Genomic DNA, 24,571 nt, shown 5'->3' with positions numbered 1-24,571 from the left:
CAGATAGTTGTAGATATGTGGCATTATTTCTGACGGCTCTGTTCTGTTCCATTGATCTAGATCTCTGTTTTGGTACCAGTACCATGCTGTTTTGGTTACTGTAGCCTTGTAGTATAGTTTGAAGTCAGGTAGCGTGATGCCTCCAGCTTTGTTCTTTTGGCTTAGGATTGACTTTTTGATGCGGGCTCTTTTTTGGTTCCATATGAACTTTAAAGTAGTTTTTTCCAATTCTGTGCAGAAAGTCATTGGTAACTTGATGGGGAGGGCATTGAATCTGTAAATTACCTTGGGAAGGATGGCCATTTTCATGATATTGATTCTTCCTACCCATGAGCATGGAATGTTCTTCCATTTGTTTGTATCCTCTTTTATTTCCTTGAGCAGTGGTTTGTAGTTTTCTCCTTGAAGAGGTCCTTCATATCCCTGGGAAGTTGGATTCCTAGGTATTTTATTCTCTTTGAAGCAATTGTGAATGGGAGTTCACTCATGATTTGGCTCTCTGTTTGTCTGTTATTGATGTATAAGAATGCTTGTGATTTTTGTCCATTGATTTTGTATCCTGAGACTTTGCTGAAGTTGCTTATCAGCTTAAGGAGATTTTGGGCTGAGACAATGGGGTTTTCTAGATATACTATCACGTCATCTGCAAACAGGGACAATTTGACTTCCTTTTTTCCTAATTGAATACCCTTGATTTCCTTCTCTTGCCTAATTGCCCTGGCCAGAACTTCCAACACTATGTTGAATAGAAGTGGTGAGAGAGGGCATCCCTGTCTTGTGCCAGTTTTCAAAGTGAATGCTTCCAGTTTTTGCCCATTCAGTATGATATTGGCTGTGGGTTTGTCATAAATAGCTCTTATTATTTTGAGATACGACCCATCAATACCCAATTTATTGAGAGTTTTTAGCATGAAGGGTTGTTGAATTTTGTCAAAGGCCGTTTCTTCACGTATTGAGATAATCATGTGGTTTTTGACTTTGGTTCTGTTTATATGCTGGATTACATTTATTGATTTGCGTATATTGAACCAGACTTGCATCCCAGGGATGAAGCCCACTTGATCATGGTGGATAAGCTGTCTGATGTGCTGCTGGATTCTGTTTGCCAGTAATTTATTGAGGATTTTTGCATCAATATTCATCAAGGATATTGGTCTAAAATCCTCTTTTTTGATTGTGTCTCTGCCCAGCTTTGGTAGCAGCATGATGCTGGCCTCATAAAATGAGTTAGGAAGCATTCCCTCTTTTTCTATTGATTGGAATAGTTTCTGAAGTAATGGTTCCAGTTCCTCCTTGGAATTCGGCTGTGAACCCATCTGATCCTGGACTCTTTTTGGCTGGTAAGCTATTGATTTTTGCCACAATTTCAGCTCCTGTTATTAGTCTATTCAGAGATTCAACTTCTTCCTGGTTTAGTCATGGGAGAGTGTATGTGTCGAGGAATTTATCCCTTTCTTTGTTTTTTAATTTTTTTTCTTTTTATCATTATTATTATTATTATTATTATTATTATACTTTAGGCTCTATGGTACATGTGCGCAACGTGCAGGTAAGCTACATGTGTATACATGTGCCATGTTGGTGCGCTGCACCCAAAAATTCGTCATCTAACATTAGGTATATCTCCCAATGCTATCCCTCGCCCCTCCCCCCACCCCACAACAGTCCCCGAAGTGTGATGTTCCCCTTCTTGTGTCCACGTGTTCTCATTGTTCAATTCCCACCTATGAGTGAGAATATGTGGTGTTTGGTTTTTTGTTCTTGCGATAGCTTACTGAGAACGATGATTTCCAATTTCATCCATGTCCCTACAAAGGATATGAACTCATCATTTTTTATGGCTGCCTAGTATTCCATGGTGTATATGTGCCACATTTTCTTAATCCAGTCTATCATTGTTGGACATTTGGGTTGGTTCCAAGTCTTTGCTATTGTGTATAATGCCGCAATAAACATACGTGTGCATGTGTCTTTATAGCAGCATGATTTATAGTCCTTTGGGTATATACCCAGTAATGGGATGGCTGGGTCAAATGGAATTTCTAGTTCTAGATCCCTGAGGAATCGCCACAGTGACTTCCACAAGGGTTGAACTAGTTTACAGTCCCACCAACAGTGTAAAAGTGTTCCTATTTCTCCACATCCTCTCCAGCACCTGTTGTTTCCTGACTTTTTAATGATTGCCATTCTAACTGGTGTGAGATGGTATCTCATTGTGGTTTTGATTTGCATTTCTCTGATGGCCAGTGATGGTGAGCATTTTTTCATGTGTTTTTTGGCTGCATAAATGTCTTCTATGGAGGAGTGTCTGTTCATGTCCTTCGCCCACATTTTGATGGGGTTGTTTGGTGTTTTCTTGTAAATTTGATGGAGTTCATTGTAGATTCTGGATATTAGCCCTTTGTCAGATGAGTAGGTTGCGAAAATTTTCTCCCATTGTGTAGGTTGCCTGTTCACTCTGATGGTAGTTTCCTTTGCTGTGCAGAAGCTCTTTAGTTTAATTAGATCCCATTTGTCAATTTTGGCTTTTGTGGCCATTGCTTTTGGTGTTTTAGACATGAAGTCCTTGCCCATGCCTATGTCCTGAATGGTGTTGCCTAGGTTTTCTTCTAGGGTTTTTATGGTTTTAGGTCTAAGGTTTAAGTCTTTAATCCATCTTGAGTTGATTTTTGTATAAGGTGTAAGGAAGGGATCCAGTTTCAGCTTTCTACATGTGGCTAGCCAGTTTTCCCAGCACCATTTATTAAATAGGGAATCCTTTCTCCATTTCTTGTTTTTGTCAGGTTTGTCAAAGATCAGATAGTTGTAGATATGTGGCATTATTTCTGACGGCTCTGTTCTGTTCCATTGATCTAGATCTCTGTTTTGGTACCAGTACCATGCTGTTTTGTTTACTGTAGCCTTGTAGTATAGTTTGAAGTCAGGTAGCGTGATGCCTCCAGCTTTGTTCTTTTGGCTTAGGATTGACTTTTTGATGCGGGCTCTTTTTTGGTTCCATATGAACTTTAAAGTAGTTTTTTCCAATTCTGTGCAGAAAGTCATTGGTAACTTGATGGGGAGGGCATTGAATCTGTAAATTACCTTGGGAAGCATGGCCATTTTCATGATATTGATTCTTCCTACCCATGAGCATGGAATGTTCTTCCATTTGTTTGTATCCTCTTTTATTTCCTTGAGCAGTGGTTTGTAGTTTTCTCCTTGAAGAGGTCCTTCACATCCCTTGGAAGTTGGATTCCTAGGTATTTTATTCTCTTTGAAGCAATTGTGAATGGGAGTTCACTCATGATTTGGCTCTCTGTTTGTCTGTTATTGATGTATAAGAATGCTTGTGATGTTTGTCCATTGATTTTGTATCCTGAGACTTTGCTGAAGTTGCTTATCAGCTTAAGGAGATTTTGGGCTGAGACAATGGGGTTTTCTAGATATACTATCACGTCATCTGCAAACAGGGACAATTTGACTTCTTTTTTTCCTAATTGAATACCCTTGATTTCCTTCTCTTGCCTAATTGCCCTGGCCAGAACTTCCAACACTATGTTGAACACAAGTGTTGAGAGAGGGCATCCCTGTCTTGTGCCAGTTTTCAAAGTGAATGCTTCTAGTTTTTGCCCATTCAGTATGATATTGGCTGTGGGTTTGTCATAAATAGCTCTTATTATTTTGAGATACGACCCATCAATACCCAATTTATTGAGAGTTTTTAGCATGAAGGGTTGTTGAATTTTGTCAAAGGCCTTTTCTTCACGTATTGAGATAATCATGTGGTTTTTGACTTTGGTTCTGTTTATATGCTGGATTACATTTATTGATTTGCGTATATTGAACCAGACTTGCATCCCAGGGATGAAGCCCACTTGATCATGGTGGATAAGCTGTCTGATGTGCTGCTGCATTCGGTTTGCCAGTAATTCATTGAGGATTTTTGCATCAATATTCATCAAGGATATTGGTCTAAAATTCTCTTTTTTGATTGTGTCTCTGCCCAGCTTTGGTATCAGCATGATGCTGGCCTCATAAAATGAGTTAGGAAGGATTCTCTCTTTTTCTATTGATTGGAATAGTTTCTGAAGTAATGGTTCCAGTTCCTCCTTGGACCTCTGGTAGAATTCGGCTGTGAACCCATCTGATCCTGGACTCTTTTTGGTTGGTAAGCTATTGATTATTGCCACAATTTCAGCTCCTGTTATTAGTCTATTCAGAGATTCAACTTCTTCCTGGTTTAGTCATGGGAGAGTGTATGTGTCGAGGAATTTATCCCTTTCTTTTTTTTTTAATTTTTTTTCTTTTTATCATTATTATTATTATTATTATTATTATTATTATCATTATACTTTAGGCTCTATGGTACATGTGCGCAACGTGCAGGTAAGCTACATGTGTATACATGTGCCATGCTGGTGCGCTGCACCCACCAACTCGTCATCTAGCATTAGGTATATCTCCCAATGCTGTCCCTCGCCCCTCCCTCCACCCCACAACAGTCCCCGAAGTGTGATGTTCCCCTTCTTGTGTCCACGTGTTCTCATTGTTCAATTCCCACCTATGAGTGAGAATATGTGGTGTTTGGTTTTTTGTTCTTGCGATAGTTTACTGAGAACGATGATTTCCAATTTCATCCATGTCCCTACAAAGGATATGAACTCATCATTTTTTATGGCTGCCTAGTATTCCATGGTGTATATGTGCCACATTTTCTTAATCCAGTCTATCATTGTTGGACATTTGTGTTGGTTCCAAGTCTTTGCTATTGTGTATAATGCCGCAATAAACATACGTGTGCATGTGTCTTTATAGCAGCATGATTTATAGTCCTTTGGGTATATACCCAGTAATGGGATGGCTGGGTCAAATGGAATTTCTAGTTCTAGATCCCTGAGGAATCGCCACAGTGACTTCCACAAGGGTTGAACTAGTTTACAGTCCCACCAACAGTGTAAAAGTGTTCCTATTTCTCCACATCCTCTCCAGCACCTGTTGTTTCCTGACTTTTTAATGATTGCCATTCTAACTGGTGTGAGATGGTATCTCATTGTGGTTTTGATTTGCATTTCTCTGATGGCCAGTGATGGTGAGCATTTTTTCATGTGTTTTTTGGCTGCATAAATGTCTTCTTTGGAGGAGTGTCTGTTCATGTCCTTCGCCCACTTTTTGATGGGGTTGTTTGGTGTTTTCTTGTAAATTTGTTGGAGTTCATTGTAGATTCTGGATATTAGCCCTTTGTCAGATGAGTAGGTTGCGAAAATTTTCTCCCATTGTGTAGGTTGCCTGTTCACTCTGATGGTAGTTTCCTTTGCTGTGCAGAAGCTCTTTAGTTTAATTAGATCCCATTTGTCAATTTTGGCTTTTGTGGCCATTGCTTTTGGTGTTTTAGACATGAAGTCCTTGCCCATGCCTATGTCCTGAATGGTATTGCCTAGGTTTTCTTCTAGGGTTTTTATGGTTTTAGGTCTAACGTTTAAGTCTTTAATCCATCTTGAGTTGATTTTTGTATAAGGTGTAAGGAAGGGATCCAGTTTCAGCTTTCTACATGTGGCTAGCCAGTTTTCCCAGCACCATTTATTAAATAGGGAATCCTTTCTCCATTTCTTGTTTTTGTCAAGTTTGTCAAAGATCAGATTGTTGTAGATATGTGGCATTATTTCTGACGGCTCTGTTCTGTTCCATTGATCTATATCTCTGTTTGGTACCAGTACCATGCTGTTTTGGTTACTGTAGCCTTGTAGTATAGTTTGAAGTCAGGTAGCGTGATGCCTCCAGCTTTGTTCTTTTGGCTTAGGATTGACTTGGTGATGCGGGCTCTTTTTTGGTTCCATATGAACTTTAAAGTAGTTTTTTCCAATTCTGTGAAGAAAGTCATTGGTAACTTGATGGGGATGGCATTGAATCTGTAAATTACCTTGGGAAGGATGGCCATTTTCATGATATTGATTCTTCCTACCCATGAGCATGGAATGTTCTTCCATTTGTTTGTATCCTCTTTTATTTCCTTGAGCAGTGCTTTGTAGTTTTCTCCTTGAAGAGGTCCTTCACATCCCTTGGAAGTTGGATTCCTAGGTATTTTATTCTCTTTGAAGCAATTGTGAATGGGAGTTCACTCATGATTTGGCTCTCTGTTTGTCTGTTATTTATGTATAAGAATGCTTGTGATTTATGTCCATTGATTTTGTATCCTGAGACTTTGCTGAAGTTGCTTATCAGCTTAAGGAGATTTTGGGCTGAGACAATGGGGTTTTCTAGATATACTATCACGTCATCTGCAAACAGGGACAATTTGACTTCCTTTTTTCCTAATTGAATACCCTTGATTTCCTTCTCTTGCCTAATTGCCCTGGCCAGAACTTCCAACACTATGTTGAATAGAAGTGGTGAGAGAGGGCATCCCTGTCTTGTGCCAGTTTTCAAAGTGAATGCTTCCAGTTTTTGCCCATTCAGTATGATATTGGCTGTGGGTTTGTCATAAATAGCTCTTATTATTTTGAGATACGACCCATCAATACCCAATTTATTGAGAGTTTTTAGCATGAAGGGTTGTTGAATTTTGTCAAAGGCCGTTTCTTCACGTATTGAGATAATCATGTGGTTTTTGACTTTGGTTCTGTTTATATGCTGGATTACATTTATTGATTTGCGTATATTGAACCAGACTTGCATCCCAGGGATGAAGCCCACTTGATCATGGTGGATAAGCTGTCTGATGTGCTGCTGGATTCTGTTTGCCAGTAATTTATTGAGGATTTTTGCATCAATATTCATCAAGGATATTGGTCTAAAATCCACTTTTTTGATTGTGTCTCTGCCCAGCTTTGGTAGCAGCATGATGCTGGCCTCATAAAATGAGTTAGGAAGCATTCCCTCTTTTTCTATTGATTGGAATAGTTTCTGAAGTAATGGTTCCAGTTCCTCCTTGGACCTCTGGTAGAATTCGGCTGTGAACCCATCTGATCCTGGACTCTTTTTGGCTGGTAAGCTATTGATTTTTGCCACAATTTCAGCTCCTGTTATTAGTCTATTCAGAGATTCAACTTCTTCCTGGTTTAGTCATGGGAGAGTGTATGTGTCGAGGAATTTATCCCTTTCTTTGTTTTTTAATTTTTTTTCTTTTTATCATTATTATTATTATTATTATTATTATTATACTTTAGGCTCTATGGTACATGTGCGCAACGTGCAGGTAAGCTACATGTGTATACATGTGCCATGCTGGTGCGCTGCACCCAAAAATTCGTCATCTAACATTAGGTATATCTCCCAATGCTATCCCTCGCCCCTCCCCCCACCCCACAACAGTCCCCGAAGTGTGATGTTCCCCTTCTTGTGTCCACGTGTTCTCATTGTTCAATTCCCACCTATGAGTGAGAATATGTGGTGTTTGGTTTTTTGTTCTTGCGATAGCTTACTGAGAACGATGATTTCCAATTTCATCCATGTCCCTACAAAGGATATGAACTCATCATTTTTTATGGCTGCCTAGTATTCCATGGTGTATATATGCCACATTTTCTTAATCCAGTCTATCATTGTTGGACATTTGGGTTGGTTCCAAGTCTTTGCTATTGTGTATAATGCCGCAATAAACATACGTGTGCATGTGTCTTTATAGCAGCATGATTTATAGTCCTTTGGGTATATACCCAGTAATGGGATGGCTGGGTCAAATGGAATTTCTAGTTCTAGATCCCTGAGGAATCGCCACAGTGACTTCCACAAGGGTTGAACTAGTTTACAGTCCCACCAACAGTGTAAAAGTGTTCCTATTTCTCCACATCCTCTCCAGCACCTGTTGTTTCCTGACTTTTTAATGATTGCCATTCTAACTGGTGTGAGATGGTATCTCATTGTGGTTTTGATTTGCATTTCTCTGATGGCCAGTGATGGTGAGCATTTTTTCATGTGTTTTTTGGCTGCATAAATGTCTTCTATGGAGGAGTGTCTGTTCATGTCCTTCGCCCACATTTTGATGGGGTTGTTTGGTGTTTTCTTGTAAATTTGATGGAGTTCATTGTAGATTCTGGATATTAGCCCTTTGTCAGATGAGTAGGTTGCGAAAATTTTCTCCCATTGTGTAGGTTGCCTGTTCACTCTGATGGTAGTTTCCTTTGCTGTGCAGAAGCTCTTTAGTTTAATTAGATCCCATTTGTCAATTTTGGCTTTTGTGGCCATTGCTTTTGGTGTTTTAGACATGAAGTCCTTGCCCATGCCTATGTCCTGAATGGTGTTGCCTAGGTTTTCTTCTAGGGTTTTTATGGTTTTAGGTCTAAGGTTTAAGTCTTTAATCCATCTTGAGTTGATTTTTGTATAAGGTGTAAGGAAGGGATCCAGTTTCAGCTTTCTACATGTGGCTAGCCAGTTTTCCCAGCACCATTTATTAAATAGGGAATCCTTTCTCCATTTCTTGTTTTTGTCAGGTTTGTCAAAGATCAGATAGTTGTAGATATGTGGCATTATTTCTGACGGCTCTGTTCTGTTCCATTGATCTAGATCTCTGTTTTGGTACCAGTACCATGCTGTTTTGTTTACTGTAGCCTTGTAGTATAGTTTGAAGTCAGGTAGCGTGATGCCTCCAGCTTTGTTCTTTTGGCTTAGGATTGACTTTTTGATGCGGGCTCTTTTTTGGTTCCATATGAATTTTAAAGTAGTTTTTTCCAATTCTGTGAAGAAAGTCATTGGTAACTTGATGGGGAGGGCATTGAATCTGTAAATTACCTTGGGAAGGATGGCCATTTTCATGATATTGATTCTTCCTACCCATGAGCATGGAATGTTCTTCCATTTGTTTGTATCCTCTTTTATTTCCTTGAGCAGTGGTTTGTAGTTTTCTCCTTGAAGAGGTCCTTCACATCCCTTGGAAGTTGGATTCCTAGGTATTTTATTCTCTTTGAAGCAATTGTGAATGGGAGTTCACTCATGATTTGGCTCTCTGTTTGTCTGTTATTGATGTATAAGAATGCTTGTGATGTTTGTCCATTGATTTTGTATCCTGAGACTTTGCTGAAGTTGCTTATCAGCTTAAGGAGATTTTGGGCTGAGACAATGGGGTTTTCTAGATATACTATCACGTCATCTGCAAACAGGGACAATTTGACTTCTTTTTTTCCTAATTGAATACCCTTGATTTCCTTCTCTTGCCTAATTGCCCTGGCCAGAACTTCCAACACTATGTTGAACACAAGTGTTGAGAGAGGGCATCCCTGTCTTGTGCCAGTTTTCAAAGTGAATGCTTCTAGTTTTTGCCCATTCAGTATGATATTGGCTGTGGGTTTGTCATAAATAGCTCTTATTATTTTGAGATACGACCCATCAATACCCAATTTATTGAGAGTTTTTAGCATGAAGGGTTGTTGAATTTTGTCAAAGGCCTTTTCTTCACGTATTGAGATAATCATGTGGTTTTTGACTTTGGTTCTGTTTATATGCTGGATTACATTTATTGATTTGCGTATATTGAACCAGACTTGCATCCCAGGGATGAAGCCCACTTGATCATGGTGGATAAGCTGTCTGATGTGCTGCTGCATTCGGTTTGCCAGTAATTCATTGAGGATTTTTGCATCAATATTCATCAAGGATATTGGTCTAAAATTCTCTTTTTTGATTGTGTCTCTGCACAGCTTTGGTATCAGCATGATGCTGGCCTCATAAAATGAGTTAGGAAGGATTCCCTCTTTTTCTATTGATTGGAATAGTTTCTGAAGTAATGGTTCCAGTTCCTCCTTGGACCTCTGGTAGAATTCGGCTGTGAACCCATCTGATCCTGGACTCTTTTTGGTTGGTAAGCTATTGATTATTGCCACAATTTCAGCTCCTGTTATTAGTCTATTCAGAGATTCAACTTCTTCCTGGTTTAGTCATGGGAGAGTGTATGTGTCGAGGAATATATCCCTTTCTTTTTTTTTAATTTTTTTTCTTTTTATCATTATTATTATTATTATTATTATTATTATTATACTTTAGGCTCTATGGTACATGTGCGCAACGTGCAGGTAAGCTACATGTGTATACATGTGCCATGCTGGTGCGCTGCACCCACCAACTCGTCATCTAGCATTAGGTATATCTCCCAATGCTGTCCCTCGCTCCTCCCCCCACCCCACAACAGTCCCCGAAGTGTGATGTTCCCCTTCTTGTGTCCACGTGTTCTCATTGTTCAATTCCCACCTATGAGTGAGAATATGTGGTGTTTGGTTTTTTGTTCTTGCGATAGCTTACTGAGAACGATGATTTCCAATTTCATCCATGTCCCTACAAAGGATATGAACTCATCATTTTTTATGGCTGCCTAGTATTCCATGGTGTATATGAGCCACATTTTCTTAATCCAGTCTATCATTGTTGGACATTTGGGTTGGTTCCAAGTCTTTGCTATTGTGTATAATGCCGCAATAAACATACGTGTGCATGTGTCTTTATAGCAGCATGATTTATAGTCCTTTGGGTATATACCCAGTAATGGGATGGCTGGGTCAAATGGAATTTCTAGTTCTAGATCCCTGAGGAATCGCCACAGTGACTTCCACAAGGGTTGAACTAGTTTACAGTCCCACCAACAGTGTAAAAGTGTTCCTATTTCTACACATCCTCTCCAGCACCTGTTGTTTCCTGACTTTTTAATGATTGCCATTCTAACTGGTGTGAGATGGTATCTCATTGTGGTTTTGATTTGCATTTCTCTGATGGCCAGTGATGGTGAGCATTTTTTCATGTGTTTTTTGGCTGCATAAATGTCTTCTATGGAGGAGTGTCTGTTCATGTCCTTCGCCCACATTTTGATGGGGTTGTTTGGTGTTTTCTTGTAAATTTGTTGGAGTTCATTGTAGATTCTGGATATTAGCCCTTTGTCAGATGAGTAGGTTGCGAAAATTTTCTCCCATTTTGTAGGTTGCCTGTTCACTCTGATGGTAGTTTCCTTTGCTGTGCAGAAGCTCTTTAGTTTAATTAGATCCCATTTGTCAATTTTGGCTTTTGTGGCCATTGCTTTTGGTGTTTTAGACATGAAGTCCTTGCCCATGCCTATGTCCTGAATGGTATTGCCTAGGTTTTCTTCTAGGGTTTTTATGGTTTTAGGTCTAACGTTTAAGTCTTTAATCCATCTTGAGTTGATTTTTGTATAAGGTGTAAGGAAGGGATCCAGTTTCAGCTTTCTACATGTGGCTAGCCAGTTTTCCCAGCACCATTTATTAAATAGGGAATCCTTTCTCCATTTCTTGTTTTTGTCAGGTTTGTCAAAGATCAGATAGTTGTAGATATGTGGCATTATTTCTGACGGCTCTGTTCTGTTCCATTGATCTAGATCTCTGTTTTGGTACCAGTACCATGCTGTTTTGGTTACTGTAGCCTTGTAGTATAGTTTGAAGTCAGGTAGCGTGATGCCTCCAGCTTTGTTCTTTTGGCTTAGGATTGACTTTTTGATGCGGGCTCTTTTTTGGTTCCATATGAACTTTAAAGTAGTTTTTTCCAATTCTGTGCAGAAAGTCATTGGTAACTTGATGGGGAGGGCATTGAATCTGTAAATTACCTTGGGAAGGATGGCCATTTTCATGATATTGATTCTTCCTACCCATGAGCATGGAATGTTCTTCCATTTGTTTGTATCCTCTTTTATTTCCTTGAGCAGTGGTTTGTAGTTTTCTCCTTGAAGAGGTCCTTCATATCCCTGGGAAGTTGGATTCCTAGGTATTTTATTCTCTTTGAAGCAATTGTGAATGGGAGTTCACTCATGATTTGGCTCTCTGTTTGTCTGTTATTGATGTATAAGAATGCTTGTGATTTTTGTCCATTGATTTTGTATCCTGAGACTTTGCTGAAGTTGCTTATCAGCTTAAGGAGATTTTGGGCTGAGACAATGGGGTTTTCTAGATATACTATCACGTCATCTGCAAACAGGGACAATTTGACTTCTTTTTTTCCTAATTGAATACCCTTGATTTCCTTCTCTTGCCTAATTGCCCTGGCCAGAACTTCCAACACTATGTTGAACACAAGTGTTGAGAGAGGGCATCCCTGTCTTGTGCCAGTTTTCAAAGTGAATGCTTCTAGTTTTTGCCCATTCAGTATGATATTGGCTGTGGGTTTGTCATAAATAGCTCTTATTATTTTGAGATACGACCCATCAATACCCAATTTATTGAGAGTTTTTAGCATGAAGGGTTGTTGAATTTTGTCAAAGGCCTTTTCTTCACGTATTGAGATAATCATGTGGTTTTTGACTTTGGTTCTGTTTATATGCTGGATTTCATTTATTGATTTGCGTATATTGAACCAGACTTGCATCCCAGGGATGAAGCCCACTTGATCATGGTGGATAAGCTGTCTGATGTGCTGCTGCATTCGGTTTGCCAGTAATTCATTGAGGATTTTTGCATCAATATTCATCAAGGATATTGGTCTAAAATTCTCTTTTTTGATTGTGTCTCTGCCCAGCTTTGGTATCAGCATGATGCTGGCCTCATAAAATGAGTTAGGAAGGATTCCCTCTTTTTCTATTGATTGGAATAGTTTCTGAAGTAATGGTTCCAGTTCCTCCTTGGACCTCTGGTAGAATTCGGCTGTGAACCCATCTGATCCTGGACTCTTTTTGGTTGGTAAGCTATTGATTATTGCCACAATTTCAGCTCCTGTTATTAGTCTATTCAGAGATTCAAGTTCTTCCTGGTTTAGTCATGGGAGAGTGTATGTGTCGAGGAATATATCCCTTTCTTTTTTTTTTAATTTTTTTTCTTTTTATCATTATTATTATTATTATTATTATTATTATACTTTAGGCTCTATGGTACATGTGCGCAACGTGCAGGTAAGCTACATGTGTATACATGTGCCATGCTGGTGCGCTGCACCCACCAACTCGTCATCTAGCATTAGGTATATCTCCCAATGCTGTCCCTCGCCCCTCCCCCCACCCCACAACAGTCCCCGAAGTGTGATGTTCCCCTTCTTGTGTCCACGTGTTCTCATTGTTCAATTCCCACCTATGAGTGAGAATATGTGGTGTTTGGTTTTTTGTTCTTGCGATAGTTTACTGAGAACGATGATTTCCAATTTCATCCATGTCCCTACAAAGGATATGAACTCATCATTTTTTATGGCTGCCTAGTATTCCATGGTGTATATGTGCCACATTTTCTTAATCCAGTCTATCATTGTTGGACATTTGGTTTGGTTCCAAGTCTTTGCTATTGTGTATAATGCCGCAATAAACATACGTGTGCATGTGTCTTTATAGCAGCATGATTTATAGTCCTTTGGGTATATACCCAGTAATGGGATGGCTGGGTCAAATGGAATTTCTAGTTCTAGATCCCTGAGGAATCGCCACAGTGACTTCCACAAAGGTTGAACTAGTTTACAGTCCCACCAACAGTGTAAAAGTGTTCCTATTTCTCCACATCCTCTCCAGCACCTGTTGTTTCCTGACTTTTTAATGATTGCCATTCTAACTGGTGTGAGATGGTATCTCATTGTGGTTTTGATTTGCATTTCTCTGATGGCCAGTGATGGTGAGCATTTTTTCATGTGTTTTTTGGCTGCATAAATGTCTTCTTTGGAGGAGTGTCTGTTCATGTCCTTCGCCCACTTTTTGATGGGGTTCTTTGGTGTTTTCTTGTAAATTTGTTGGAGTTCATTGTAGATTCTGGATATTAGCCCTTTGTCAGTTGAGTAGGTTGCGAAAATTTTCTCCCATTGTGTAGGTTGCCTGTTCACTCTGATGGTAGTTTCCTTTGCTGTGCAGAAGCTCTTTAGTTTAATTAGATCCCATTTGTCAATTTTGGCTTTTGTGGCCATTGCTTTTGGTGTTTTAGACATGAAGTCCTTGCCCATGCCTATGTCCTGAATGGTATTGCCTAGGTTTTCTTCTAGGGTTTTTATGGTTTTAGGTCTAACGTTTAAGTCTTTAATCCATCTTGAGTTGATTTTTGTATAAGGTGTAAGGAAGGGATCCAGTTTCAGCTTTCTACATGTGGCTAGCCAGTTTTCCCAGCACCATTTATTAAATAGGGAATCCTTTCTCCATTTCTTGTTTTTGTCAAGTTTGTCAAAGATCAGATTGTTGTAGATATGTGGCATTATTTCTGACGGCTCTGTTCTGTTCCATTGATCTAGATCTCTGTTTGGTACCAGTACCATGCTGTTTTGGTTACTGTAGCCTTGTAGTATAGTTTGAAGTCAGGTAGCGTGATGCCTCCAGCTTTGTTCTTTTGGCTTAGGATTGACTTGGTGATGCGGGCTCTTTTTTGGTTCCATATGAACTTTAAAGTAGTTTTTTCCAATTCTGTGAAGAAAGTCATTGGTAACTTGATGGGGATGGCATTGAATCTGTAAATTACCTTGGGAAGGATGGCCATTTTCATGATATTGATTCTTCCTACCCATGAGCATGGAATGTTCTTCCATTTGTTTGTATCCTCTTTTATTTCCTTGAGCAGTGGTTTGTAGTTTTCTCCTTGAAGAGGTCCTTCACATCCCTTGTAAGTTGGATTCCTAGGTATTTTATTCTCTTTGAAGCAATTGTGAATGGGAGTTCACTCATGATTTGGCTCTCTGTTTGTCTGTTATTGATGTATAAGAATGCTTGTGATTTTTGTCCATTGATTTTGTATCCTGAGACTTTGCTGAAGTTGCTTATCAGCTTAAGGAGATTTTGGGCTGAGACAATGGGGTTTTCTAGATATACTATCACGTCATCTGCAAACAGGGACAATTTGACTTCTTTTTTTCCTAATTGAATACCCTTGATTTCCTTATCTTGCCTAATTGCCCTGGCCAGAACTTCCAACACTATGTTGAATAGAAGTGGTGAGAGAGGGCATCCCTGTCTTGTGCCAGTTTTCAAAGTGAATGCTTCCAGTTTTTGCCCATTCAGTATGATATTGGCTGTGGGTTTGTCATAAATAGCTCTTATTATTTTGAGATACGACCCATCAATACCCAATTTATTGAGAGTTTTTAGCATGAAGGGTTGTTGAATTTTGTCAAAGGCCTTTTCTTCACGTATTGAGATAATCATGTGGTTTTTGACTTTGGTTCTGTTTATATGCTGGATTACATTTATTGATTTGCGTATATTGAACCAGACTTGCATCCCAGGGATGAAACCCAGTTGATCATGGTGGATAAGCTGTCTGATGTGCTGCTGGATTCGGTTTGCCAGTAATTTATTGAGGATTTTTGCATCAATATTCATCAAGGATATTGGTCTAAAATTCTCTTTTTTGATTGTGTCTCTGCCCAGCTTTGGTATCAGCATGATGCTGGCCTCATAAAATGAGTTAGGAAGGAATCCCTCTTTTTCTATTGATTGGAATAGTTTCTGAAGTAATGGTTCCAGCTCCTCCTTGGACCTCTGGTAGAATTCGGCTGTGAACCCATCTGATCCTGGACTCTTTTTGGTTGGTAAGCTATTGATTATTGCCACAATTTCAGCTCCTGTTATTAGTCTATTCAGAGATTCAACTTCTTCCTGGTTTAGTCATGGGAGAGTGTATGTGTCGAGGAATTTATCCCTTTCTTTTTTTTTTAATTTTTTTTCTTTTTATCATTATTATTATTATTATTATTATTATACTTTAGGCTCTATGGTACATGTGCGCAACGTGCAGGTAAGCTACATGTGTATACATGTGCCATGCTGGTGCGCTGCACCCACCAACTCGTCATCTAGCATTAGGTATATCTCCCAATGCTGTCCCTCGCCCCTCCCTCCACCCCACAACAGTCCCCGAAGTGTGATGTTCCCCTTCTTGTGTCCACGTGTTCTCATTGTTCAATTCCCACCTATGAGTGAGAATATGTGGTGTTTGGTTTTTTGTTCTTGCGATAGTTTACTGAGAACGATGATTTCCAATTTCATCCATGTCCCTACAAAGGATATGAACTCATCATTTTTTATGGCTGCCTAGTATTCCATGGTGTATATGTGCCACATTTTCTTAATCCAGTCTATCATTGTTGGACATTTGGGTTGGTTCCAAGTCTTTGCTATTGTGTATAATGCCGCAATAAACATACGTGTGCATGTGTCTTTATAGCAGCATGATTTATAGTCCTTTGGGTATATACCCAGTAATGGGATGGCTGGGTCAAATGGAATTTCTAGTTCTAGATCCCTGAGGAATCGCCACAGTGACTTCCACAAGGGTTGAACTAGTTCACAGTCCCACCAACAGTGTAAAAGTGTTCCTATTTCTCCACATCCTCTCCAGCACCTGTTGTTTCCTGACTTTTTAATGATTGCCATTCTAACTGGTGTGAGATGGTATCTCATTGTGGTTTTGATTTGCATTTCTCTGATGGCCAGTGATGGTGAGCATTTTTTCATGTGTTTTTTGGCTGCATAAATGTCTTCTTTGGAGGAGTGTCTGTTCATGTCCTTCGCCCACTTTTTGATGGGGTTGTTTGGTGTTTTCTTGTAAATTTGTTGGAGTTCATTGTAGATTCTGGATATTAGCCCTTTGTCAGATGAGTAGGTTGCGAAAATTTTCTCCCATTGTGTAGGTTGCCTGTTCACTCTGATGGTAGTTTCCTTTGCTGTGCAGAAGCTCTTTAGTTTAATTAGATCCCATTTGTCAATTTTGGCTTTTGTGGCCATTGCTTTTGGTGTTTTAGACATGAAGTCCTTGCCCATGCCTATGTCCTGAATGGTATTGCCTAGGTTTTCTTCTAGGGTTTTTATGGTTTTAGGTCTAACGTTTAAGTCTTTAATCCATCTTGAGTTGATTTTTGTATAAGGTGTAAGGAAGGGATCCAGTTTCAGCTTTCTACATGTGGCTAGCCAGTTTTCCCAGCACCATTTATTAAATAGGGAATCCTTTCTCCATTTCTTGTTTTTGTCAAGTTTGTCAAAGATCAGATTGTTGTAGATATGTGGCATTATTTCTGACGGCTCTGTTCTGTTCCATTGATCTAGATCTCTGTTTGGTACCAGTACCATGCTGTTTTGGTTACTGTAGCCTTGTAGTATAGTTTGAAGTCAGGTAGCGTGATGCCTCCAGCTTTGTTCTTTTGGCTTAGGATTGACTTGGTGATGCGGGCTCTTTTTTGGTTCCATATGAACTTTAAAGTAGTTTTTTCCAATTCTGTGAAGAAAGTCATTGGTAACTTGATGGGGATGGCATTGAATCTGTAAATTACCTTGGGAAGGATGGCCATTTTCATGATATTGATTCTTCCTACCCATGAGCATGGAATGTTCTTCCATTTGTTTGTATCCTCTTTTATTTCCTTGAGCAGTGCTTTGTAGTTTTCTCCTTGAAGAGGTCCTTCACATCCCTTGGAAGTTGGATTCCTAGGTATTTTATTCTCTTTGAAGCAATTGTGAATGGGAGTTCACTCATGATTTGGCTCTCTGTTTGTCTGTTATTTATGTATAAGAATGCTTGTGATTTATGTCCATTGATTTTGTATCCTGAGACTTTGCTGAAGTTGCTTATCAGCTTAAGGAGATTTTGGGCTGAGACAATGGGGTTTTCTAGATATACTATCACGTCATCTGCAAACAGGGACAATTTGACTTCCTTTTTTCCTAATTGAATACCCTTCATTTCCTTCTCTTGCCTAATTGCCCTGGCCAGAACTTCCAACACTATGTTGAATAGAAGTGGTGAGAGAGGGCATCCCTGTCTTGTGCCAGTTTTCAAAGTGAATGCTTCCAGTTTTTGCCCATTCAGTATGATATTGGCTGTGGGTTTGTCATAAATAGCTCTTATTATTTTGAGATACGACCCATCAATACCCAATTTATTGAGAGTTTTTAGCATGAAGGGTTGTTGAATTTTGTCAAAGGCCGTTTCTTCACGTATTGAGATAATCATGTGGTTTTTGACTTTGGTTCTGTTTATATGCTGGATTACATTTATTGATTTGCGTATATTGAACCAGACTTGCATCCCAGGGATGAAGCCCACTTGATCATGGTGGATAAGCTGTCTGATGTGCTGCTGGATTCTGTTTGCCAGTAATTTATTGAGGATTTTTGCATCAATATTCATCAAGGATATTGGTCTAAAATCCACTTTTTTGATTGTGTCTCTGCCCAGCTTTGGTAGCAGCATGATGCTGGCCTCATAAAATGAGTTAGGAAGCATTCCCTCTTTTTCTATTGATTGGAATAGTTTCTGAAGTAATGGTTCCAGTTCCTCCTTGGACCTCTGGTAGAATTCGGCTGTGAACCCATCTGATCCTGGACTCTTTTTGGCTGGTAAGCTATTGATTTTTGCCACAATTTCAGCTCCTGTTATTAGTCTATTCAGAGATTCAACTTCTTCCTGGTTTAGTCATGGGAGAGTGTATGTGTCGAGGAATTTATCCCTTTCTTTGTTTTTTAATTTTTTTTCTTTTTATCATTATTATTATTATTATTATTATTATTATACTTTAGGCTCTATGGTACATGTGCGCAACGTGCAGGTAAGCTACATGTGTATACATGTGCCATGCTGGTGCGCTGCACCCAAAAATTCGTCATCTAACATTAGGTATATCTCCCAATGCTATCCCTCGCCCCTCCCCCCACCCCACAACAGTCCCCGAAGTGTGATGTTCCCCTTCTTGTGTCCACGTGTTCTCATTGTTCAATTCCCACCTATGAGTGAGAATATGTGGTGTTTGGTTTTTTGTTCTTGCGATAGCTTACTGAGAACGATGATTTCCAATTTCATCCATGTCCCTACAAAGGATATGAACTCATCATTTTTTATGGCTGCCTAGTATTCCATGGTGTATATATGCCACATTTTCTTAATCCAGTCTATCATTGTTGGACATTTGGGTTGGTTCCAAGTCTTTGCTATTGTGTATAATGCCGCAATAAACATACGTGTGCATGTGTCTTTATAGCAGCATGATTTATAGTCCTTTGGGTATATACCCAGTAATGGGATGGCTGGGTCAAATGGAATTTCTAGTTCTAGATCCCTGAGGAATCGCCACAGTGACTTCCACAAGGGTTGAACTAGTTTACAGTCCCACCAACAGTGTAAAAGTGTTCCTATTTCTCCACATCCTCTCCAGCACCTGTTGTTTCCTGACTTTTTAATGATTGCCATTCTAACTGGTGTGAGATGGTATCTCATTGTGGTTTTGATTTGCATTTCTCTGATGGCCAGTGATGGTGAGCATTTTTTCATGTGTTTTTTGGCTGCATAAATGTCTTCTATGGAGGAGTGTCTGTTCATGTCCTTCGCCCACATTTTGATGGGGTTGTTTGGTGTTTTCTTGTAAATTTGATGGAGTTCATTGTAGATTCTGGATATTAGCCCTTTGTCAGATGAGTAGGTTGCGAAAATTTTCTCCCATTGTGTAGGTTGCCTGTTCACTCTGATGGTAGTTTCCTTTGCTGTGCAGAAGCTCTTTAGTTTAATTAGATCCCATTTGTCAATTTTGGCTTTTGTGGCCATTGCTTTTGGTGTTTTAGACATGAAGTCCTTGCCCATGCCTATGTCCTGAATGGTGTTGCCTAGGTTTTCTTCTAGGGTTTTTATGGTTTTAGGTCTAACGTTTAAGTCTTTAATCCATCTTGAGTTGATTTTTGTATAAGGTGTAAGGAAGGGATCCAGTTTCAGCTTTCTACATGTGGCTAGCCAGTTTTCCCAGCACCATTTATTAAATAGGGAATCCTTTCTCCATTTCTTGTTTTTGTCAGGTTTGTCAAAGATCAGATAGTTGTAGATATGTGGCATTATTTCTGACGGCTCTGTTCTGTTCCATTGATCTAGATCTCTGTTTTGGTACCAGTACCATGCTGTTTTGTTTACTGTAGCCTTGTAGTATAGTTTGAAGTCAGGTAGCGTGATGCCTCCAGCTTTGTTCTTTTGGCTTAGGATTGACTTTTTGATGCGGGCTCTTTTTTGGTTCCATATGAACTTTAAAGTAGTTTTTTCCAATTCTGTGCAGAAAGTCATTGGTAACTTGATGGGGAGGGCATTGAATCTGTAAATTACCTTGGGAAGGATGGCCATTTTCATGATATTGATTCTTCCTACCCATGAGCATGGAATGTTCTTCCATTTGTTTGTATCCTCTTTTATTTCCTTGAGCAGTGGTTTGTAGTTTTCTCCTTGAAGAGGTCCTTCACATCCCTTGGAAGTTGGATTCCTAGGTATTTTATTCTCTTTGAAGCAATTGTGAATGGGAGTTCACTCATGATTTGGCTCTCTGTTTGTCTGTTATTGATGTATAAGAATGCTTGTGATGTTTGTCCATTGATTTTGTATCCTGAGACTTTGCTGAAGTTGCTTATCAGCTTAAGGAGATTTTGGGCTGAGACAATGGGGTTTTCTAGATATACTATCACGTCATCTGCAAACAGGGACAATTTGACTTCTTTTTTTCCTAATTGAATACCCTTGATTTCCTTCTCTTGCCTAATTGCCCTGGCCAGAACTTCCAACACTATGTTGAACACAAGTGTTGAGAGAGGGCATCCCTGTCTTGTGCCAGTTTTCAAAGTGAATGCTTCTAGTTTTTGCCCATTCAGTATGATATTGGCTGTGGGTTTGTCATAAATAGCTCTTATTATTTTGAGATACGACCCATCAATACCCAATTTATTGAGAGTTTTTAGCATGAAGGGTTGTTGAATTTTGTCAAAGGCCTTTTCTTCACGTATTGAGATAATCATGTGGTTTTTGACTTTGGTTCTGTTTATATGCTGGATTACATTTATTGATTTGCGTATATTGAACCAGACTTGCATCCCAGGGATGAAGCCCACTTGATCATGGTGGATAAGCTGTCTGATGTGCTGCTGCATTCGGTTTGCCAGTAATTCATTGAGGATTTTTGCATCAATATTCATCAAGGATATTGGTCTAAAATTCTCTTTTTTGATTGTGTCTCTGCACAGCTTTGGTATCAGCATGATGCTGGCCTCATAAAATGAGTTAGGAAGGATTCCCTCTTTTTCTATTGATTGGAATAGTTTCTGAAGTAATGGTTCCAGTTCCTCCTTGGACCTCTGGTAGAATTCGGCTGTGAACCCATCTGATCCTGGACTCTTTTTGGTTGGTAAGCTATTGATTATTGCCACAATTTCAGCTCCTGTTATTAGTCTATTCAGAGATTCAACTTCTTCCTGGTTTAGTCATGGGAGAGTGTATGTGTCGAGGAATATATCCCTTTCTTTTTTTTTTAATTTTTTTTCTTTTTATCATTATTATTATTATTATTATTATTATTATTATACTTTAGGCTCTATGGTACATGTGCGCAACGTGCAGGTAAGCTACATGTGTATACATGTGCCATGCTGGTGCGCTGCACCCACCAACTCGTCATCTAGCATTAGGTATATCTCCCAATGCTGTCCCTCGCTCCTCCCCCCACCCCACAACAGTCCCCGAAGTGTGATGTTCCCCTTCTTGTGTCCACGTGTTCTCATTGTTCAATTCCCACCTATGAGTGAGAATATGTGGTGTTTGGTTTTTTGTTCTTGCGATAGCTTACTGAGAACGATGATTTCCAATTTCATCCATGTCCCTACAAAGGATATGAACTCATCATTTTTTATGGCTGCCTAGTATTCCATGGTGTATATGAGCCACATTTTCTTAATCCAGTCTATCATTGTTGGACATTTGGGTTGGTTCCAAGTCTTTGCTATTGTGTATAATGCCGCAATAAACATACGTGTGCATGTGTCTTTATAGCAGCATGATTTATAGTCCTTTGGGTATATACCCAGTAATGGGATGGCTGGGTCAAATGGAATTTCTAGTTCTAGATCCCTGAGGAATCGCCACAGTGACTTCCACAAGGGTTGAACTAGTTTACAGTCCCACCAACAGTGTAAAAGTGTTCCTATTTCTCCACATCCTCTCCAGCACCTGTTGTTTCCTGACTTTTTAATGATTGCCATTCTAACTGGTGTGAGATGGTATCTCATTGTGGTTTTGATTTGCATTTCTCTGATGGCCAGTGATGGTGAGCATTTTTTCATGTGTTTTTTGGCTGCATAAATGTCTTCTATGGAGGAGTGTCTGTTCATGTCCTTCGCCCACATTTTGATGGGGTTGTTTGGTGTTTTCTTGTAAATTTGTTGGAGTTCATTGTAGATTCTGGATATTAGCCCTTTGTCAGATGAGTAGGTTGCGAAAATTTTCTCCCATTTTGTAGGTTGCCTGTTCACTCTGATGGTAGTTTCCTTTGCTGTGCAGAAGCTCTTTAGTTTAATTAGATCCCATTTGTCAATTTTGGCTTTTGTGGCCATTGCTTTTGGTGTTTTAGACATGAAGTCCTTGCCCATGCCTATGTCCTGAATGGTATTGCCTAGGTTTTCTTCTAGGGTTTTTATGGTTTTAGGTCTAACGTTTAAGTCTTTAATCCATCTTGAGTTGATTTTTGTATAAGGTGTAAGGAAGGGATCCAGTTTCAGCTTTCTACATGTGGCTAGCCAGTTTTCCCAGCACCATTTATTAAATAGGGAATCCTTTCTCCATTTCTTGTTTTTGTCAGGTTTGTCAAAGATCAGATAGTTGTAGATATGTGGCATTATTTCTGACGGCTCTGTTCTGTTCCATTGATCTAGATCTCTGTTTTGGTACCAGTACCATGCTGTTTTGGTTACTGTAGCCTTGTAGTATAGTTTGAAGTCAGGTAGCGTGATGCCTCCAGCTTTGTTCTTTTGGCTTAGGATTGACTTTTTGATGCGGGCTCTTTTTTGGTTCCATATGAACTTTAAAGTAGTTTTTTCCAATTCTGTGCAGAAAGTCATTGGTAACTTGATGGGGAGGGCATTGAATCTGTAAATTACCTTGGGAAGGATGGCCATTTTCATGATATTGATTCTTCCTACCCATGAGCATGGAATGTTCTTCCATTTGTTTGTATCCTCTTTTATTTCCTTGAGCAGTGGTTTGTAGTTTTCTCCTTGAAGAGGTCCTTCACATCCCTTGGAAGTTGGATTCCTAGGTATTTTATTCTCTTTGAAGCAATTGTGAATGGGAGTTCACTCATGATTTGGCTCTCTGTTTGTCTGTTATTGATGTATAAGAATGCTTGTGATGTTTGTCCATTGATTTTGTATCCTGAGACTTTGCTGAAGTTGCTTATCAGCTTAAGGAGATTTTGGGCTGAGACAATGGGGTTTTCTAGATATACTATCACGTCATCTGCAAACAGGGACAATTTGACTTCTTTTTTTCCTAATTGAATACCCTTGATTTCCTTCTCTTGCCTAATTGCCCTGGCCAGAACTTCCAACACTATGTTGAACACAAGTGTTGAGAGAGGGCATCCCTGTCTTGTGCCAGTTTTCAAAGTGAATGCTTCTAGTTTTTGCCCATTCAGTATGATATTGGCTGTGGGTTTGTCATAAATAGCTCTTATTATTTTGAGATACGACCCATCAATACCCAATTTATTGAGAGTTTTTAGCATGAAGGGTTGTTGAATTTTGTCAAAGGCCTTTTCTTCACGTATTGAGATAATCATGTGGTTTTTGACTTTGGTTCTGTTTATATGCTGGATTACATTTATTGATTTGCGTATATTGAACCAGACTTGCATCCCAGGGATGAAGCCCACTTGATCATGGTGGATAAGCTGTCTGATGTGCTGCTGCATTCGGTTTGCCAGTAATTCATTGAGGATTTTTGCATCAATATTCATCAAGGATATTGGTCTAAAATTCTCTTTTTTGATTGTGTCTCTGCACAGCTTTGGTATCAGCATGATGCTGGCCTCATAAAATGAGTTAGGAAGGATTCCCTCTTTTTCTATTGATTGGAATAGTTTCTGAAGTAATGGTTCCAGTTCCTCCTTGGACCTCTGGTAGAATTCGGCTGTGAACCCATCTGATCCTGGACTCTTTTTGGTTGGTAAGCTATTGATTATTGCCACAATTTCAGCTCCTGTTATTAGTCTATTCAGAGATTCAACTTCTTCCTGGTTTAGTCATGGGAGAGTGTATGTGTCGAGGAATATATCCCTTTCTTTTTTTTTTAATTTTTTTTCTTTTTATCATTATTATTATGATTATTATTATTATTATTATACTTTAGGCTCTATGGTACATGTGCGCAACGTGCAGGTAAGCTACATGTGTATACATGTACCATGCTGGTGCGCTGCACCCACCAACTCGTCATCTAGCATTAGGTATATCTCCCAATGCTGTCCCTCGCTCCTCCCCCCACCCCACAACAGTCCCCGAAGTGTGATGTTCCCCTTCTTGTGTCCACGTGTTCTCATTGTTCAATTCCCACCTATGAGTGAGAATATGTGGTGTTTGGTTTTTTGTTCTTGCGATAGCTTACTGAGAACGATGATTTCCAATTTCATCCATGTCCCTACAAAGGATATGAACTCATCATTTTTTATGGCTGCCTAGTATTCCATGGTGTATATGAGTCACATTTTCTTAATCCAGTCTATCATTGTTGGACATTTGGGTTGGTTCCAAGTCTTTGCTATTGTGTATAATGCCGCAATAAACATACGTGTGCATGTGTCTTTATAGCAGCATGATTTATAGTCCTTTGGGTATATACCCAGTAATGGGATGGCTGGGTCAAATGGAATTTCTAGTTCTAGATCCCTGAGGAATCGCCACAGTGACTTCCACAAGGGTTGAACTAGTTTACAG

Source organism: Pongo pygmaeus, chromosome 13 (assembly GCF_028885625.2).
Source record: "Pongo pygmaeus isolate AG05252 chromosome 13, NHGRI_mPonPyg2-v2.0_pri, whole genome shotgun sequence".
Lineage (NCBI taxonomy): Eukaryota > Metazoa > Chordata > Mammalia > Primates > Hominidae > Pongo > Pongo pygmaeus.
Note: the sequence above shows the minus strand (reverse complement) of the source record.